Here is an 18,371-nt window from a genome sequence, read left to right as displayed (position 1 = left end):
GCGCTTTCCAAGCTGATTGGTAATGGAACACACCTCAGGATTTTTCGCGAGTTGGGCGCCGCGCGCCGTTTACACCACAGTGAGGCGCCATTGTTGAGGAATCACTTTGATTCGAGCCATTTGATTCGCAATTCATTCCTCAGGTAACCAACAGAACCCTTCCAGTGCCGCCTACCACCAAAAAGGTGGAATTGTCCTTTTCGTGAGACATAAACTAATTAAAATATTAGTTGGTTGCTGTAATAAGGTGAAATTAATAAAGTCCTATCGTGCTGATTGAAATTAAACACCAAGTAAAAATGTTTTTCCCTTCAGGTTTTTTTGGCGGGAAGAACAGCACGCACGAAATTGAGGCGATCGCTGCAATGCCGGGTGATTGATTGTAAGTGTTATTTCAAGCCCTTCTTGATTGATTTATATTTACTAGTGCATGCCCGTACGTGCGTGGCCGTACGTGCAAAAAAAAGAAGAAAAAAAGAAGGAATTGTGACGTCAATCGTGACGTCATAGCACCGTGTCCTCTCGTTGGTTTGATAAATAAATGGCCATAACTTGGGAACCACTTGTCTGATTAATATCAAACCTGGAAAAGGCACAACGGGTTCACGGGTCATCTCGTGTATACATATATATATATATATATATATATATATATATATATATATATATATATATATATATATATATATATATATATATATATATATATATATATATATATATATATATATATATATATATATATATATATATATATATATATATATATCTGTGGAAATTCGCATTACACCATAAAGGGTCCTCAGGTGAGATATATCGGTAAGTCCATGTGTAGTTAGCCCAAACCCGTTGTGTGGAGGGAATATATATGATCCATTCGGGCTGCGATTCTTCAGTAAGCCATTTTTCTTTTGCTGTCGTTATTTTGGTGCAAGAACAACCACGAACATCGCCACAACCAACATCTCAACGATCACGCCATTCACTACACGACGCCAACAATCACGCCATTCACACCACGACGCCACCTTCCACAACTACGCCACCACCATCTTCGCCACTTTCCATTCAACAAGCACCGTGCGGTCACAATCTCCGCGGGATGGAAGAAAGGAGCGGAGAGGCAGCAGCAACAAGGGTGCAAAGGGGCATCTCCCGCCCAAAACTCCCGCTTGAATGTCTCCCGCCGGATTTTTCCTCCTGCTTTTCCCGCGCTTTGGCATGGGGGAGGTGCGATTTGAGCCAGAGGTCAAAGGTGAAAAAAGGTGGGGGCCTGATTTTGGGGGAATAATTACCTGGCCCCGGGCCAAAACTGATTTTCCTCGTCCCCCGCACGGCGCGGGGAGGGGGGAACGAGAGGGCACGCCCCTTTTTGGGAAGCTTCCAGAAGGGAGGTGGAGCCAAGAACGGGGCGCGGGACGGAGCGAAGGGCAAAGCCCGACCCTACAAAAGGCGTGGGCGTGAAGGTCGACGATAACGTCGTTCCCTTGTCCCTGTTATCTTGTCCCTGAAGGGGGATTGTCGAGAGTTGTGGTGATTGTTCCTGGTCGGAGGTTCTGTTCGCTCATCACTGTTGGGCGGACGACACGTGCAGGCGCGAGGCACGAGCCCAGTGGACCACGCCGGCGGGACTCAGAGTTACGGTCGCCAAGGGCTGGACGACGCGCTAAGGGAAGTCGCGACTGACATTTATTTTGGGTTCTGTGTAAACGTGTGTGTGGCGCCAGTCTGGTGAAGTAGAACTGTTATAAGTGTTGCCGTGTGAATTGCATTATTCGGTTGTCGATCTGCGTGTGTCTCTTCGCTTGTTTTTATTGTGTTTTCTTGCTTGACTGTAATGGACGTGCCTTCCGTGCTGCCGTGTGGTGCGGAATAAATGTGCTGGTCCAATTGTTCCCCGTTTGTCTGCATCCTTTCCTTTATTTGAATCTCCATCTTGCATCACGTAAGGGATTAATAGTGGGTTGAAAACACCCGGTAACTAATCTGAACCGTCAAGGTCGATGATAACTCCGCTCGGTTATCTCTGTAGCACGGAACGAGCCGCTTAAGCGGTTCGTGTCCGGAGTCGACCTGTGGCGTGGTACAACTCCTCGGTACGCTATCCGCGCGGGTACTTGGGTAAATCGACCATTCGGCGATCAGACCCTATTTCGCGCGGGTAGAATGCGGACCGAGTTGTGGTGAGGTTAAACCCACACCCGTGACTAGCTCCCGGCGTTGTTCCGAGAGGGTCACGACTGAATTGCACGTTCGTTGGGCGAAGCGGCCGCTATTGGCTACACGCGGTCGTTCGCACGCCGGACGGGCCAGAATTCGCAACAATATATATGTGAAAAAAAAAAAATATATATTTATATATGTTAATCCTGGTGTTGGCGCAGTGGTTAGGGCAGCAGCTTGGGATCCAAAAGGTCCTGAGTTCAAGCCCCGTTGGGCCACTGAATTAATACACCAGGGGGTTGACTCAGCCTGTCATCCTTCCGAGGTCGGCGAAATGAGTACCAGTATACTGGGCTGGTGTATACCCCGGTTAAAATAGGTGTACCATATCCCTGTGTCGTAAGAGGCGACCAGGGTTGCATCAGGAAGGGCATCCGGCGTAAAACATGTGCCAAATCACTATGCGGATCATACGGATGATCCGCTGTGGCGACCCCTAACGGGAGCAGCCAAAAGAAGAAGAAGATATATATATATATATATATATATATATATATATATATATATATATATATATTATATATATATATTATATATATATATATATTATATATATATATATATATATATATATATATATATATATATATATATATATATATATATATATATATAAAACACCATCCACAGGTCCCCAGCCATATACCTGGCAAGTTTCAATTAGATCGGACCAGTGGTTGTCGAGAAACAGCAGCGGTCGCAGACAGAGAGACACACACATACAGACAGACACAGAGAGATTGCTGGAATTATAGATAGATTAAAACCACGCTTTGAATCGATGACAACTGATTAATCGACATATGTCGAGTTACTATGTGGATGAACTCTTGTCCTCGACTTCGTCAAGTTAATCCTGTTAAGCCTTTCCCTGGGATGAATTGCTGTTTTTAAACAGCTCGTTGCTCTTCTTTGTTACAGAGACAAATCTGTGATGATAAATTTTTTGTACCTCCACCACGGAAGGTGGATGGAGGTTATGTATTCACTCCTGTTTGTCTTTGTTTTCCTGTCTGTCTGTCTGCATGGTGTCTCAAAAAGTTATTGACAGATTTGGACGAAACCTGGTGGACAGGTTGGGTGTGTGACAAGGACGAATTGATGAGATTTTGGTGAAGATCTGGATCCGAGAACGTTTTAATTTTTAGCCGCGTCACGTTGCGAACGCTGGCTCAAAGAGAGCTCCGCGTTCTTTTTTTCTTCTTCTTCTTCTTCTTCTTCTTCTTCTTCTTCTTCTTGTTCTTGTTCTTGTTCTTCTTCTGGTGAAGATAAAACCTTTAGGACGTGGCTCTTGGACACATTTGTCCTTGTTTTATTTGAAAATGTTTTTGAAATGTAAACATTCACAAATGAAATCGCCCTCTTCAGCAGGTCGTGGAATGGAGTGTAGTTTCTTAATCACAGGTAGGTCAGGTCAGGTATGGGAGCATGCGCTGCAGCAGCGTGTTTCCACGTCCACTTGCCGCCGGTATTCCAGGGGCCTCCGTCTGACCACCCCCCCCCCAATCCCGATGCCTGACCCATCCCCATCTCAATGAGATACCCATCAATCTGTTGCAACCACAAGGCAGGTGGTCAGCCCATCACCATCTTCTTGAGATGCCAATCAACCTGTTGCATCAACCTTACGGCCCCTTGACCTCTTCCGCTTATGAGGTTCCCTCGTTGGGAGAATCTGATAAACAGCATCAGCGTCAGGAAAACGAGCCACACATCCGTACACCCGCAGCTGACACTCACAGACTATACAGTATACACCATACAGGTAACAAATCTGATCTGAGTCTCTCTCAGCAAATTCTCGTTAACACAAAGTCCAACCAGAGATAGTCAAGGATTCTCTGAAGAGACCTGGTACAGAAGGTCAGAGTCCATTTCTCACAGCAGTAGAGCACAACTGGAAGCATCAAGGACTTAAAGACGCAGATCATCCTCCTGCATAGCTGCCGACAGCGCCACAATGCATGGTCCAGTGAATCCATTACTTCCCAGGCCCAACCCAGACGTCTATCTACTTCTTGCTCACAACATGCGGAGGCATGAATATCACTACCCAGGGAAGTGAATCTCTCTGTGACCTCTACATCCTCACCACAGACAGGTACAGACAAGATAGCAGCATCCAATATGTCATTGAAAGCCTGAATCTTAGTCTTGATCCAGGAAACACATAATCCCAGCAGCTCCGACTCCTTATTCAGTGCCTCGAGGGTCCCTGTAAGGATGTCCATAGTCTCCGCAGAGATGACTACATCATCTGCAAAATCAACATCAGAGATCTTGACATTCCCAAACAGTGCAACACAGCCAGACCTCTTCAACATCCCCCCTATAATGCAGTGCATACAAGCGCTGAAACATGTGGGGGTCAGTACACACCCTTGATAAACTCCAGTAACAACTGGAAATAAGTCAGAGATGGAACAACCACACACCACAGCACTCTCAGTAGCAGAGTACAGCTCAGACATCAAATATATCAGCTGTGGTGGCACCCTGCGAAGACTGAGGATCCTCCAGAAGGCATCCCAAAGCACTGAATTAAATTATTTGCCGAGATCAACATAGGCTGCAAGCAGCCCCTGCTGAAACTCTCTCCTGCACTCGGTGAGGACCCGGATAGCAAGGATACGGTCAATCGTTGACCTCTTTGGTGTAAAAGCAGACTGCTCTGGGTGCTGGTGCTCAAGCAGATGGTGGCGGACCATTTCAAGAATTGTCTGAGCAGAGACCTTGCCTGGCACTGAGAGTAGTGTCACCCCCTCTGTGGTTGTTGCACTCCTGATGATCACCCTTCCCTTTCCAGATGGGGACAGCAAGGCCTCTTCCATTTAGTTGGGATCATGCCTGTGTTCCAAACAGAGTACAGAACTGCATGCAACAACATGAGTACAGCATTTCCACTAGCCTTGAGAATTTCAGCAAGGATGCCACAGATACCAGGTGCTTTGCCCAGGTAAAATGGTTCACTCCAGCCTGTATTTCAACAAATGAAGGCGGTTCACAGTTGATTGGAGGGTCAGCAACAGTGACATCCAATCCAATTAAACAATCCTGACATCCAATTAAACAGCTGGTGGGTCAGCTTGGTAAAGCCACTCAAAGTAATTGGCCCAGTGGACCTTGACTCCTCTGTCAAGAGCTCTCCAACCTCCACTCTATCTGCAATACACCGAGGGACAGGTTTGGAGAAGCACAATGCATAGATTCCTCTACAAGCAGGACAAGAATCACTTGACCACAGGTGATGCTCTACCCGTTCACAAATTCCTCACACATCGGCCTCATTGTCTTAAGCATCCATCTTAAGCTGGGATGGTACCATTCTCTTGGATTTGAGCCGCAGCTTCAGAGTTGCTACAACAAGCCTGTGACCGGTACTGAGGAAGTGAGCACTCTGGTAGACCCTGCAGTTCTGGAGTAACCTCCAGCGACCATCAATGAGAACATGCTCAATGTACTTTGCCAAACCACCAGCATTGGAATACCAAGTCCACTGATGTTCCGACGGGTGATGAAACCATGAACCAGCAACCCGAAGTCCACGACATCTTGCAAAGTGAAGGAATTTAGTGCTATTCTGCTTCCTAGTTCCAGATCCATGGGAGCAAACACGCGTCTCATCATCCAGACCAATACCAGTCGATGTGCCATTGAATTCCCCCAACACTATCCATCTCGCCTGGGGCACTGATCAACCACCGACTGGAGCGCGGCATAGAATGTCTCCTTCTCTGTGAGATCACCCCCCTCGGTCAGAGCATATTCAGAGACCAGGGAAATGACACCCAGAGAGTGACGACACCACAGTCTCATTATACCCTCTTTGACTGGTGTTACCCATTACGTATTTTTGGAACCTGCATGAAAATTTATCATTATTTATTTATTTATTATCACCGATATACCGGTATGAACCCACCATTATGTCAATGTCGGAAAGAATGGATACCGACGGAGCCTAGTCTCATCTAACAGTCCTGTGAACTTGCGTCATGTGTGTGTCTGTGTCTGTGTCTGTGAGCTCCACCACAAGTCTTAGATCCTGTTAAAAGTAAAAAAATAAACAGCCATGAGAGGATGGAGGAGGAGGAAGACACTCTATCCAGCATGTCACCAAATTAAAATCCAAATCAATCGTACATCATTTGAGCTTTTATAACCATGCCAATTTCCCCTTTGAAAGGTTTGTTATTTTTTTTTGCCAGTTCAAGGGATACGGACAGAAGGTCCATTGTTTCAGCCACCGAAAGTGGTCTTCATCAGGACTCCCACAGACCATTTGTGCTGAGAAGATGTATTTCTCAATGCTGTCTGGAAGGAGAAGGGTGGACACAGGGCCTGCAAAAGACTATGAGACCCTGGCAACCAAGAAGGAGGGGCGGAGTGGATTACATCATTTATTCCCTGTCATTTAGGAAGGTGGGCTGGCAAGATGGGTATGTGCACTCATTTGAATTGTGGTACACTCTGATGTTTCACAGGCAAAGTGATACATCAGTGTGTGCACCGTCGTCCACATTGACGTTAAACTGGGTATCCCGTCTGATAGCGTAAATTGGTGGTCATTAAAGATCCCACAGTGACGGTCCTTCGCGAAAAGTAAGTGAGTGATCGCCAGCCCCCTGAACAACTTACTAACTCCTGTCCTAACCTACAGGTGTCACCGCATCAGCGGCATAGCCATGCTCCCAGCAATGATGCAAACCCGCAGGTATGTGCTGCATACTGAAGAATAGAAGTGAGGGAGGTTGTTCAAGGTAAGAATAGAATGCGAAAGTGATAATTAAATTCCTATCAACGGACAAGGATGGAGGGAAAGAGACCACTTTAAAGCCAGTCCTGTATTTATCAAAATGTTGACATTATAGTGAGCCATGACCACAAGAGGGCACTCTTGCCATGCACACCTGAATCGTGCTGCAAGCTCCAGCGATTACATTTTGACAAAGTGGCATTCCTGTAACCCAAATGTTAATTCCTGTACAATATTTTGTTTCACTTTTAATAGCATGATATCTCAAAAAGTTGGGGACGGATTCGGATGAAACTTGGTGGACTTGTTGGGTGTGTGACAAGGAATAATTGATTCAATTTTGGTGAAGATCTGGATACGGATCTGACAATTTTTAAAGTGATTCTTCACCATTGAGAGATAGGGGCTAAACCAATATATTGTTGCGGGGCCGGGACGTTGGCCGCGAGCACAACCACCAGATGGAGCAGTAGAGTCGGCTAGACCGATCGCCCGGAATTCAGATCGTACTGTCCAGAAAACTCCGAGGGTAAGGGTCCCTTTCGGACCGTGAAGGGTCAATATTTCCACCACGTGGTACAGGGTTATTCGCCAAATCTCAAAGAACCTGGAGACCACGTGGCGATCTACCGAATCTTCACACCCTCGACGGGACTCGTACGAAAAACGAGCCGCTTGGTGCGCTCGTTCCATGTGCGATTCCGAGCGGTTTAATCGCCGAGAACCGTCGATCCAGATGTCCCCTTACGGTGGCACAACAGCCTTGCTAATTTTCCCCACACGCGACACGCTCAGTCAATGCAAGAATGGACATGAACGAGCTGAAAACATTGAACAAATGGGGGTTTATTTCTAATGCAATGGGGGAATGAGGGGAGCACTTAAGGCAGAGCTATACCGAATATAAGAAATGCAAGTATATACAGCAAAGGAACTTAAACAATTCACTACTTACCAGACGGGCCCACGGACACACACACACACACACACACCCAAAGATGACCAGACCAATTGGTCTTTATTGAGACCTATCTCGGACCTGTACCCCTCGTGCAGTCTTCAAGGACCAGGTCCTCTGGCAGAACTGGACCGGGCACCAGCGAGGGCGAGCTGGATCCAACCACCACGAGCCGCGATCAACTTTTCAAGCTCCAGCGGATCCTCTCGTTCTCCGGAACATGTGCTGGGGAGACGAGGCACCGATCCTTCCCGATCTGATGCGTCTATTTCCCCAAAGAACCACTGAACAAGAAGGGCACAGGAACCAAACCAAATCAGGGCGAACAAGACCCACGAACAAGAACCAAGAAGAAGCCGCAATTTCCGTCTCTCTCTTCCATTCTTATCCCTCTTGGGCACGGCTCACTTCTGGCATGACTCCCCCTCCTCAGCCCGCGGAGAATCTCAGGACGGGGGATCGTTGCTCTTCGCTGCAGCGTTGTTTTCACCGTCATTCTTTTTTAAGTTTCTGACTCCCGGGGCGGGAGTTGTTGTTCTCTGGTGCGTCGTGATAAAACTAACTATTAAAATAAACCACAGTGGATTTATGTTGATTCACCCACGAGACAAGGGAGGGGGAGCTATCTATAAAACACATACTTACTGAAATATCTGAGCAAAAGGACCTGAATGTTGAGTGTGATCATGGCTTCCAGATTCGCAACAACATAGCACGATATCTCAAAAAGTTGTGGACGGATTCGGACGAAACTTGGTTGACATGTTGAGTGTGTGACCACGACGAATTGATTCGATTTTGGTGAATATCTCGATACAGATACTTTAATTTTTTTTACGTCATTCTTCACCATTGAAATTGGGCCACCACTGAGTGATCCCCCACCACAAGACTTCCAGTGCCATAAGGTTGGATATAATAAACTTCCGATGAGACACGATAAGCCGAAAGCTGTACATCACCAAGAGCAGACTTTCTTGAGGAAAAAAATCTCAGGTGAAATCGACACTAGATATGGAAGAAAATGAAGAATTTTTTTTAGAGAGAGATGGTAATGTACAGACCCTTTCATTTAGCCTGAGCCAAACTTTGCAAACAGTTTAAACCCTTTAAATGTTTTGATAATACTGTATTTGCTTTGACCAAGGATTTCATACAATAGCTTTTGGAGTTGTTGCCTTGTTCTCATCGGGGGTTCACCTATTACTCGAGCGATCGGCAGGTGTGCTGACATAACTGCAAGTTATCGGTCGATTCATACTTTACACTCCCATAGTAATCACAGCATGGGTTACCTTTTGGATTTAACTGTTAGTATTGGATTTTTATTTATTTGTGTACCTTGTCGAGGCTCGTATGAGAGCTCGTATGGATTTAACTGATTAGTCTTGGTTTTAAATGGTTAGTATTGATTTTAACCGATTGGCATTCCATTTAACAGATAGGTATTGGATCTCACCGATTGGTATTGATTTTAACCAATTAGTCTTGAATTTCACCGATTAGTATTGTATTTAACGGACTAATATTGAATTTAGCTAATCAATTTTGGATTTAACCCATTGGTATTAGATTTAACTGATTAGTATTTGATTTAACCCATTGGTATTAGATTCAACAGATTGGTATTGGATTTAACCAGTTTATATTGATTTTAACCAATTAGTAATGGATTTAACCAGAGCCTGGTGTTGGCGTAGTGGTTAGGGCAGCAGCTTAGGATCCAAAAGGTCCTGAGTTCAAGCCCCGTTGAGCCACTGAATTAATACACCAGGGGGTTGACTCAGCGTGTCATCCTTCCGAGGTCGGCGAAATGAGTACCAGTATACTGGGCTGGTGTATACCCTGGTTAAAATAGGTGTACCATATCCCTGTGTCGTAAGAGGCGACCAGGGTTGCATGAAGAAAGGCATCCGGCGTAAAACATGTGCCAAATCACGATGCGGATCATTTGGATGATCCGCTGTGGCGACCCCTAACGGGAGCAGCCGAAAGAAGAAGAAGTAATGGATTTAACCAGTCATTATTGGATGTAACCCACTGGTATTGGGTTACATCCAATACTGCCTAGAGTCATGAAACTAAGCAGTGGCTTCTCTCGAAAATTGAAACTGTGACAAAGTTTGGAAGTTGGTGACGGAACTTATTGTATGTTTTGTCGTTGGATCCAAACCTTGAGTCGAGTCAATATAAGGTTGAACCCCCAAAAAATTGCAACAAAACGTTTTATTGTTTTAAATGTTTTAATAGGTCATGCTGCGTGCCAGAAAAAAAAGTCTCGGGTAATCTGACCCCAGTAAAGGGGTTAATTTGCATATTTTCAAGATGGCTGCCAATGAAAATTTCAATGTACTACAAACTTTTTTATGGTTGATTTTAGACCCTATAAATGTATTGGCAACAGATAGGAACATGGGGTTTCTGAATCAAATAAACATAATTCCATCTGCCTATGACGTACTATGACGTAACTATGACGTAACTATGATGTATAATCGTATATGATGTCATAGTTCAAAGATAAATGAGTATGCCATAGAAAATCTGTTGTTTTATAATATGTAATGACATGTGATGCTATCATTTAACTCCTTGAACTAGTTAAGCTGTCCCTTTCCTGTAATTACATAGATGGGACGTCATCGATCCAAAAGAAATCTGTATGTATGCCACACAGCCTTACCATAAGCCACGCTCATTGTCACCCTAGATCATCTCGGCATTGTCATTGTCATCATTCTCATCCCCCAACATTTGATTGAAAGGGTTGCTACATGACTGCACTTGGCACTGTCCACAAGCTGATGTGCATGGTAGACCGTGGGTTCTGCATGTGCAACGTTGAGTACTGCACCCGGTCGTGCAGTTGCAGTGAACTACCTTAAGCAAAGAGTCTGGTGCGGCATTCATTTCATTCATTACTGGGATGAACTGATTCTCCTCTGTTTTCCACCCCCAGTCTGCTTCCAAATCTGCCTCTTCTCCCATCCATGTCATGATCTGGAAATACGTGCGGAGTGAATGGTGCTTAGTAGCCGCTTCAGTTGGCGGCAGACGCTCTAGGGTAACAAACGACACAGCCGATACCACTTTCTTTGTCAAGATGCTGTGGCGCAATGAAGTGAGAGTATCTGTTCCCTTTCCACCAAACACCTGGACCATTGCCTTGTATCCAATCTCTACAACTGCATCTGTGCTTTGACCGAGTGTAGCAAATGCTTGGGCACATGACCTCAAACCAGCATAACCTTTCATGACTTTCTGGAAGAGAGATTTCTTGCCAACCCCAAATATGCGCGAAGTCGTATCACATCCAGCAAAGGCATGTACGAACAGCATCATGGTAGACGCCTGGGATCCTAAGAGGCTCTTCACTCTGTTTATGTGATACATTCTGCTTTGGTCCTGCGTCTTGTCAGATCGGAAGTACAAGTCCCGGTTGCCACCTTCAGCAAAATGGTGAAGCAGCAGAATAAGTAAGTCCGTATCTTCGCCTATCAGTGTTGTTCCCTGCAGCTGGGAAGCTCGTACTGCTACTTGCACGATGTTGTAGTCTGCATCACCTGTTGCGTTTATCACAGTGCACCCCTTTTCCTTTAGCTTTTGGCTAATGATGTTTATCAGTTCCTGCTTGTTCGAACCATGCGATAAGAACTCATCTTTTTTCCCCATTAACACGGTGTCTTCTGTGAAGTTGACTTTGGGATGATGTTTCTTTTGACGACGCTGGTGTGTGCTGTCCTTGATAGATGGTTCATCCGAATAACCATCGAAGACAACAGTAGCTTTCCCGTAATTGCGGAGTACGAAGTCAGCATAGCCGTTAGCTACAGATCCGTATGTGCCCCCTTTCGTCCACTTAACGTGATGCATCAGTGAGCCACCATCCAACACATAGTGGTCCGTCTTGGGTACATCGTCCGACTCATCCTCGGTAGACAAACCTTTTGCATATTCATCTATTGCTCTCGCAAGCTGTGGCTTGTCCGCTTTCCTGAATATGTGCTTCGCCTCAAAGAGAGCTGGGGGAAATGGAGACAATTCATATTCAAGAACGTCCTCCAATGAGAGGTTCCCTGTCCGAGAAATGACAAGTAGCCTCTGAAACAGAAGAGCAGGGTCTATAGTTCGGTTGCCAGTAACCTGGACAGCAGATGAATCTCCCAGAGTTTTTGCTTTGTCCTTCCTTTTGCATGTGTAGGTGAAAACTGGTTGTCCAGTCAGCTTTTCAGCAACTTCTTTCCTACCTGCAAGTTGTCGACATTCACTTCATCCTTGGCTACAATGCCAGTGACAACATTTCTCAAGGCTGGATCATCAGAGAATGGATTGCATGACTGAAGTTTTTCTTGGATTTTTGCTAGATCTGACTGGTCCCTCTCCATCCTGGACTTGGTGGCCTCCTTGTGCTGTTCACTCGACGTGTAAGTGCATTCATTGAATTATTGCATGGCTACATTATATTCCGAACATACGAGGGGCGACAGTGTCCGCAGGGCACGTTGCTCCTCTGTCATGCCACTGCCCCTGGTCAATCCACCAGTCGACTTGAGTGATCGCATAAGTGCCTGTTCGATAACAAGATCGGACCCAAGTCCAGCCCAGAACCACATGGTAGCCTTCCTGGTAGTTGCTATATACTGCCGGATTGCTTGTCTCCAAATGGATGACCCCCCCCCCCCATGGTGCACTCATTTTAAAAACATGTGGTGAATTTTTCTACAATTGGCTGGCCATATATACTTCTGCTCAAATAAACAAACTGTTCTACCATGTTGTGGAGTGGAGGAGAAATGGTGTCGGGATAATCCTGAAGGAAGATTATGTCAAGAGGGTATTGGAGGTGAGGAGAGTGTCTGACCGAGTGATGAGTGTGAAGTTGGAAATTGAAGGGGTGATGATGAATGTCATCAGTGCATATGCCCCACATATGGGGTGTGAGATGGAGTATAAAGAAGATTTCTGGAGTGAGTTAGATGAAGTGGTGGAGAGTGTATCCAAGGATGAAAGAGTGGTGATTGGAGCAGATTTCAATGGGCATGTTGGGGAAGGGAATAAAGAGGATGAGGTGGTGATGGGGAGGTACGGTCTCAACAAGAGAAATGTGGAAGGGCAAATGGTGGTAGAGTTTGCAAAAAGAATGGAAATGGCAGTGGTAAATACGTATTTCAAGAAGAAGGAGGAACACAGGGTGACATACAAGAGTGGAGGAAAGTGCACACAGGTGGATTACATCTTAAGCAGGAGATGCAACCTGAAAGAGATTTGTGACTGCTAGGTGGTGGCAGGGGAGAGTGTAGCTCGACAGCATCGATTGGTGGTCTGTAGGATGACTTTAAAGGTGAGGTTGAGGAAGAGTGAGGCATGAACCAAGGACCAGATGGTGGAAGCTGAAGGAGGAAGACTGTTGCGTGAAATTTAGGGAGGAGGTGAGACAGGCGTTGGATGGTGGTAAAGATGGGTGGGATGATTGGGCAACGACAGCAGAAGTTGTGAGGGAGATAGCTAGGAAGGTACTTGGTGTGACATCTGGACAGAGGAAGGAAGATAAGGAGACTTGGTGGTGGAATGAGGAAGTACAGGAAAGTATAAGGAAGAAGGGGTTGGCGAAAAAGAAGTGGGATAGTCAGAGAGATGAAGAAAGTAAGCAGAAGTACAAGGAGTGGCGGCGAAAGGCAAAAAGAGAGGTGGCAAAGGCCAAGGAAAAGGCATATGACGAGCTGTATGAGAAGTTGGATACAAAAGAAGGGGAAAAGGATTTATACCGATTGGCAAGACAGAGGGACCGAGCTGGGAAGGATGTGCTGCAGGTTAGGGTGATAAAGGACGCAAATAGGAATGTGCTGACTAGCGAGGAGAGTGTGTTGAGAAGGTGGATGGAGTACTTTGAGGAGCTGATGAATGAAGAAAATGAGAGAGAGAAGTTTGGAAGAGGTGGAGATAGTGAATCTGGAAGTGGGGTGGATCAGTAAGGATGAAGTGAGGACTGCTATGAAGAAGATGAAAAGTGGAAAGGCGGTTGGCCCAGATGGAATACCAGTGGAGGCATGGAAGTGCTTAGGAGAGATGGCAGTGGGGTTGTTAACCAGATTGTTTAATAAAGTCTTGGAAAGTGAGAGGATGCCGGAGGAGTGGAGATTAAGTGTACTGATTCCGATTTTCAAGAATAAGGGTGATGTGCAGAGCTGTGGAAATTACAGAGGGATAAAGTTGTTAAGCCACACCATGAAGTTGTGGGAAAGAGTAGTGGAAGCTAGGTTGAGAGGAGAGGTGACAATCTGTGAGCAGCAATATGGGTTTATGCCAGGAAAGAGCATCACTGATGCGATGTTTGCTTTGAGAATGTTGATGGAGAAGTATAGGGAAGGCCAGAAAGAGTTACATTGTGTGTTTGTGGATTTAGAGAAAGCTTATGATAGGGTGCCAAGAGAGGAGTTGTGGTATTGTATGAGGAAGTCGGGAGTGGTGGAGAAGTATGTGAGGATCGTGCAGGATATGTATGAGGACTGTGTGACAGCGGTGAGGTGTGCGGAAGAAATGACGGACCGGTTTCAGGTAAAAGTGGGATTGCACCAAGGATCGACTCTGAGCCCTTTCCTGTTTGCAATGGTGATGGACAGGTTGACGGACGAGATCAGACTGGAGTCCCCATGGACTATGATGTTCACGGATGACATCATGATCTGTAGGGAGAGTAGGGAGCAGGCTGAGGCGAGCCTTGAGCGGTGGAGGTACGCACTGGAGAGAAGGGGAATGTTAGTCAGTCAGAGTAAGACGGAATACATGTGCGTAAATGAGAGGGAGGGTGGTGGTATGGTGCGGTTGCAAGGAGTTGAGGTGGGGAAGGTGGATTGGTTTAAATGCTTGGGATGAACTGTCCAAAGTAACGGAGAGTGTGGGAGAGAAGTGAAAAAGAGAGTGCAGGCATGATGGAGTGGGTGGAGAAGAGTTGCAGGAGTGATTTGTGACAGAAGGGTAGCTGCAAGAGTGAAGGGGAAAGTATATAAGATGGTAGTGAGACCAGCTATGTTGTATGGTTTGGAGGCGGTGGCACTAACAATAAGACAGGAAGCGGAGCTGGAGGTGGCAGAGTTAAAGATGCTGCGATTCTCGTTGGGAGTGACGAAGATGGATAGGATAAGAAATTAGTATATTAGAGGGACAGCGCAAGTAGGACGGTTTGGAGATAAAGTGAGAGAGGTGAGATTGAGATGGTTTGCACATGTGCACAGGAGGGAAGCGGAGTATATCGGTAGAAGGATGTTGAAGATGGAGCCGCCAGGCAGGAGGAGAAGAGGAAGGCCAAAGAAGAGGTTCATGGATGCGGTGAGGGTGGACATGCGGGTGGTTGGAGTGTCAATGGAAGATGTGGAGGATAGAGCGAAATGGAGACGGTTGATCCGCTGTGGCGACCCCTAACGGGAGCAAGCCGAAAGAGGAAGAAGAAGATATACTTCTGCTCAAGGGCGTGGCCACATGTGGTTTCCAATTACTTCCACATGATGTACATGTTGAAATTATACATGTTCTGTGTTAATCCCTACTTGGTCTTTGTAGTCTTGCTCGGTTCTAATTCATCATCTAATATCATCATGACAATGCTTTTGAAGGACATTGAAAAGGTGAATATCAGCAGTTCCAGAAATTCTATTGTTTTAGTTGAAAGTCACAGATGGCAGCACAAATGCATATGGGAGGCCTAAACAGCAGTTATTCATAATCACCTTGTGATCTTCTTGGTGGGGCTTTTTGTCTGTGCTCTTTCATCCGAAGAAAGGGTGTTGGCTTTCGGTTTTCGCTATGACGTCATAAACGTCATAGTTACGTCATAGTACATCATAGGCGGGAGGAACTATGTTCATTTGATTCAGAAACCCCATGTTCCTATATGTTGCTAATACATTTATAGGGTCTAAAACTGATCATAAAAAAGTTTGTAGTACATTGAAATTTTCATTGGTGGCCATCTTGAAAATATGCAAATTAACCCCTTGACCGGGGTCAAATTACCCGAGACTTTTTTTCTGGCACGCAGCATGACCTATTAAAACATTTAAAACAATAAAACGTGTTGTTGCGATTTTTTGGGGGTTAGGTGATACGGATCATATTGTGACGTTCACGGGACTTGAACAGCCCGCCAACGTAGAATGAGCTGAAACGATGGAGGCGGTTTATTTATTTATAACCCAAAGATGGCGGTTCTAATCGCTCTACCGCAAACGGGACGAGGAAGGTGGCACGAGTCGCTTTTCACTGAGTTGATAACGTTTATTCCTCTAACCAGAAATAACAAGACTCGGCAAGAAGAGGGATCCGGGGCGATTCGACGGGATGGTGTGGGATCGGGCGTGGGGAAAACACAGACAATTCCAATGAATATACAAATCTCAAACCCTCTAAGGCGCCAGGTACACACACACACAAAACGTAGCTATTCCTGGTGGTCAGGCTGGACCGTGGTGTGGACGCAACAGTCCCTGGATTGGCGTCGGACGAGCTGGCCTTGCTCTCGTCAGGGGGGGGGGGGGGCAGGAGAAACCGTGGTGCTGTCGACCTCCTGGTCTTGGCCCAAGTCCGCTCACAGCCACCAGGGAACCAGTTCTGGCGCCAAATTGCGAGCAGGAGAGGGAGGCAGGTCCGCCCGCCGTTCGACCCCATACTCCGAGCCAGCAGAACCCCAGAGCCAACCAAGGTGAGGCACGAGGCTCAGCAAGGCTACAAGACACGATGAAACCAGGGCCGAATCAGCGCAACAACAAGCATGCTCCCAGCACAATAGCCTCCACCAAAACAGTCTTTCGGTACCGATCTTCTTCCTCTTCCTTTTCGACCCCGAACAGAACCTTCTTATCCTCCCGTCCTCGTCACTTCCAATCGAGCCGTTTTATTGACCCTGCGCCATTGCCTTCCGCCAATCATGATCATGGGGCGGAGCCATCTGCAGCACTGTCCTGTGACGTCACGGCAAGCCTCCAGAGAATACTAAAAGGGCTTTACGCAGACACACTTACCCTATCCCGTATCCCTATTTAATTACGTGACAATTATCATTTCCCCCTTGAAGAAATGGACATTTACTAGACAACTTATCACCACTGAATTGCTACTTATTACATCGAGATCTTGGTACACTCGAACAGCATGGCATACCTAATTAAACATCCTAATTACCCTTTGAATGCATACCCCCCCTCAAACGTAACAATATTTTGACTCGACTGCTTGCTCCATTTTTTTTTGATGATGTCAATTTGGTTTAGAAGGTCACTGCTTCCCCACTAAGTGGTTTTCTAGACGATGGGGCTGAAACTTAGATTGGTCAGACAGCACAACAGAAGACAGCTCATCTGAAACTAATGCTTGGATAAATTGCCAATTTTTGTCCTGTGATCTCAAGATCCACAATTATGAAGAACTTCACATCACTGGCTTCAGCCTGGCAGGCTATTCATACGCACTTTTGTTTCCAGTCATCAGGTGCTCATTTTCTCAACTTTAATTCCATATGTCAAGCCTGGTGTTGGCTTAGTGGTTTGGGTGGCGGCTTGGGATCCCAGGGTCCTGAGTTCAAGTCCCGTTGGCTGCTGAATTAACACCAGGGGGTTGACTCAGACTGTCATCCATCTGAGGTCGGCGAAATGAGTACCAGTGTACTGGTCCCGGTGTATGCCCCGGTTAGAATAGGTATACCATATCCCTGTGTGTCGTAAGAGGCGACCAGGGTTGGCGTCAGGAAGGGCATCCGGCCATAAAACATTGCCTCAAGAAAAAGCCTAACCCCTGCACAGCAGGGAAAATGGCTGTAAAAACAGTCATTTTTTTTTTTTTTTAATTCCATATGTCTTGGGAGTGACGAACGCTCTGAGGATTTATACCAATGATTCACTGCATTCATCAAAGATAGCCTGTGTAAATGCAAATTTCTCCAAAATTAGCATAATGAGTTTCAATGTGATGATAAAAGGAAAACGTTGCCATTTAAGCTTAATTGATTAACTTGAAAAGTAAAATTTTTAGCATATAGCACAATGTATTGTAATAACCCTTTATTACATCTATGTGCTCGAACATGTATTTTTAATATATATATATATATGACATATATATATATATATATATGACATATATATATATATATATATATATGACATATATATATATATATATATGACATATATATATATATATATATATATGACATATATATATATATATATATATATATATATATATATATATATATATATATATATATATATATATATATATATATATATATATATATATATATATATGACATATATATATATATATATATATATATATATATATATATATGACATATATATATATATATATATATGACATATATATATATATATATATATATGACATATATATATATATATATATGACATATATATATATATA

The 18,371-nt window shown here is 45.1% G+C and overlaps 2 long non-coding RNA genes across 2 annotated transcripts in view; one reads left to right on the top strand and one right to left on the bottom strand.

Annotated features, from left to right (window-relative positions):
• Positions 1 to 8,390, bottom strand: part of LOC147010512 (uncharacterized) — a 45,730-nt gene extending 37,340 nt beyond the window's left edge. Inside the window, exon 1 of the long non-coding RNA XR_015052351.1 lies at positions 8,019 to 8,390. This is a non-coding gene — a long non-coding RNA (uncharacterized LOC147010512). The remainder of the gene's footprint in view (positions 1 to 8,018) is intronic.
• Positions 1 to 18,371, top strand: part of LOC147010511 (uncharacterized) — a 29,849-nt gene that overhangs the window by 1,282 nt on the left and 10,196 nt on the right. Inside the window, exons 2-3 of the long non-coding RNA XR_015052356.1 lie at positions 1 to 143; positions 316 to 382. The exon at positions 1 to 143 is cut by the window's left edge and continues 1,044 nt beyond it. This is a non-coding gene — a long non-coding RNA (uncharacterized LOC147010511). The remainder of the gene's footprint in view (positions 144 to 315; positions 383 to 18,371) is intronic.

The sequence above is a fragment of the Eptatretus burgeri genome, chromosome 16, assembly GCF_056783735.1.
Source record: "Eptatretus burgeri isolate ZD-2024b chromosome 16, Ebu_testis_v1, whole genome shotgun sequence".
NCBI classification, from domain to species: domain Eukaryota; kingdom Metazoa; phylum Chordata; class Myxini; order Myxiniformes; family Myxinidae; genus Eptatretus; species Eptatretus burgeri.
Note: the sequence above shows the minus strand (reverse complement) of the source record. Positions and strands in the feature narration are given on the sequence as shown.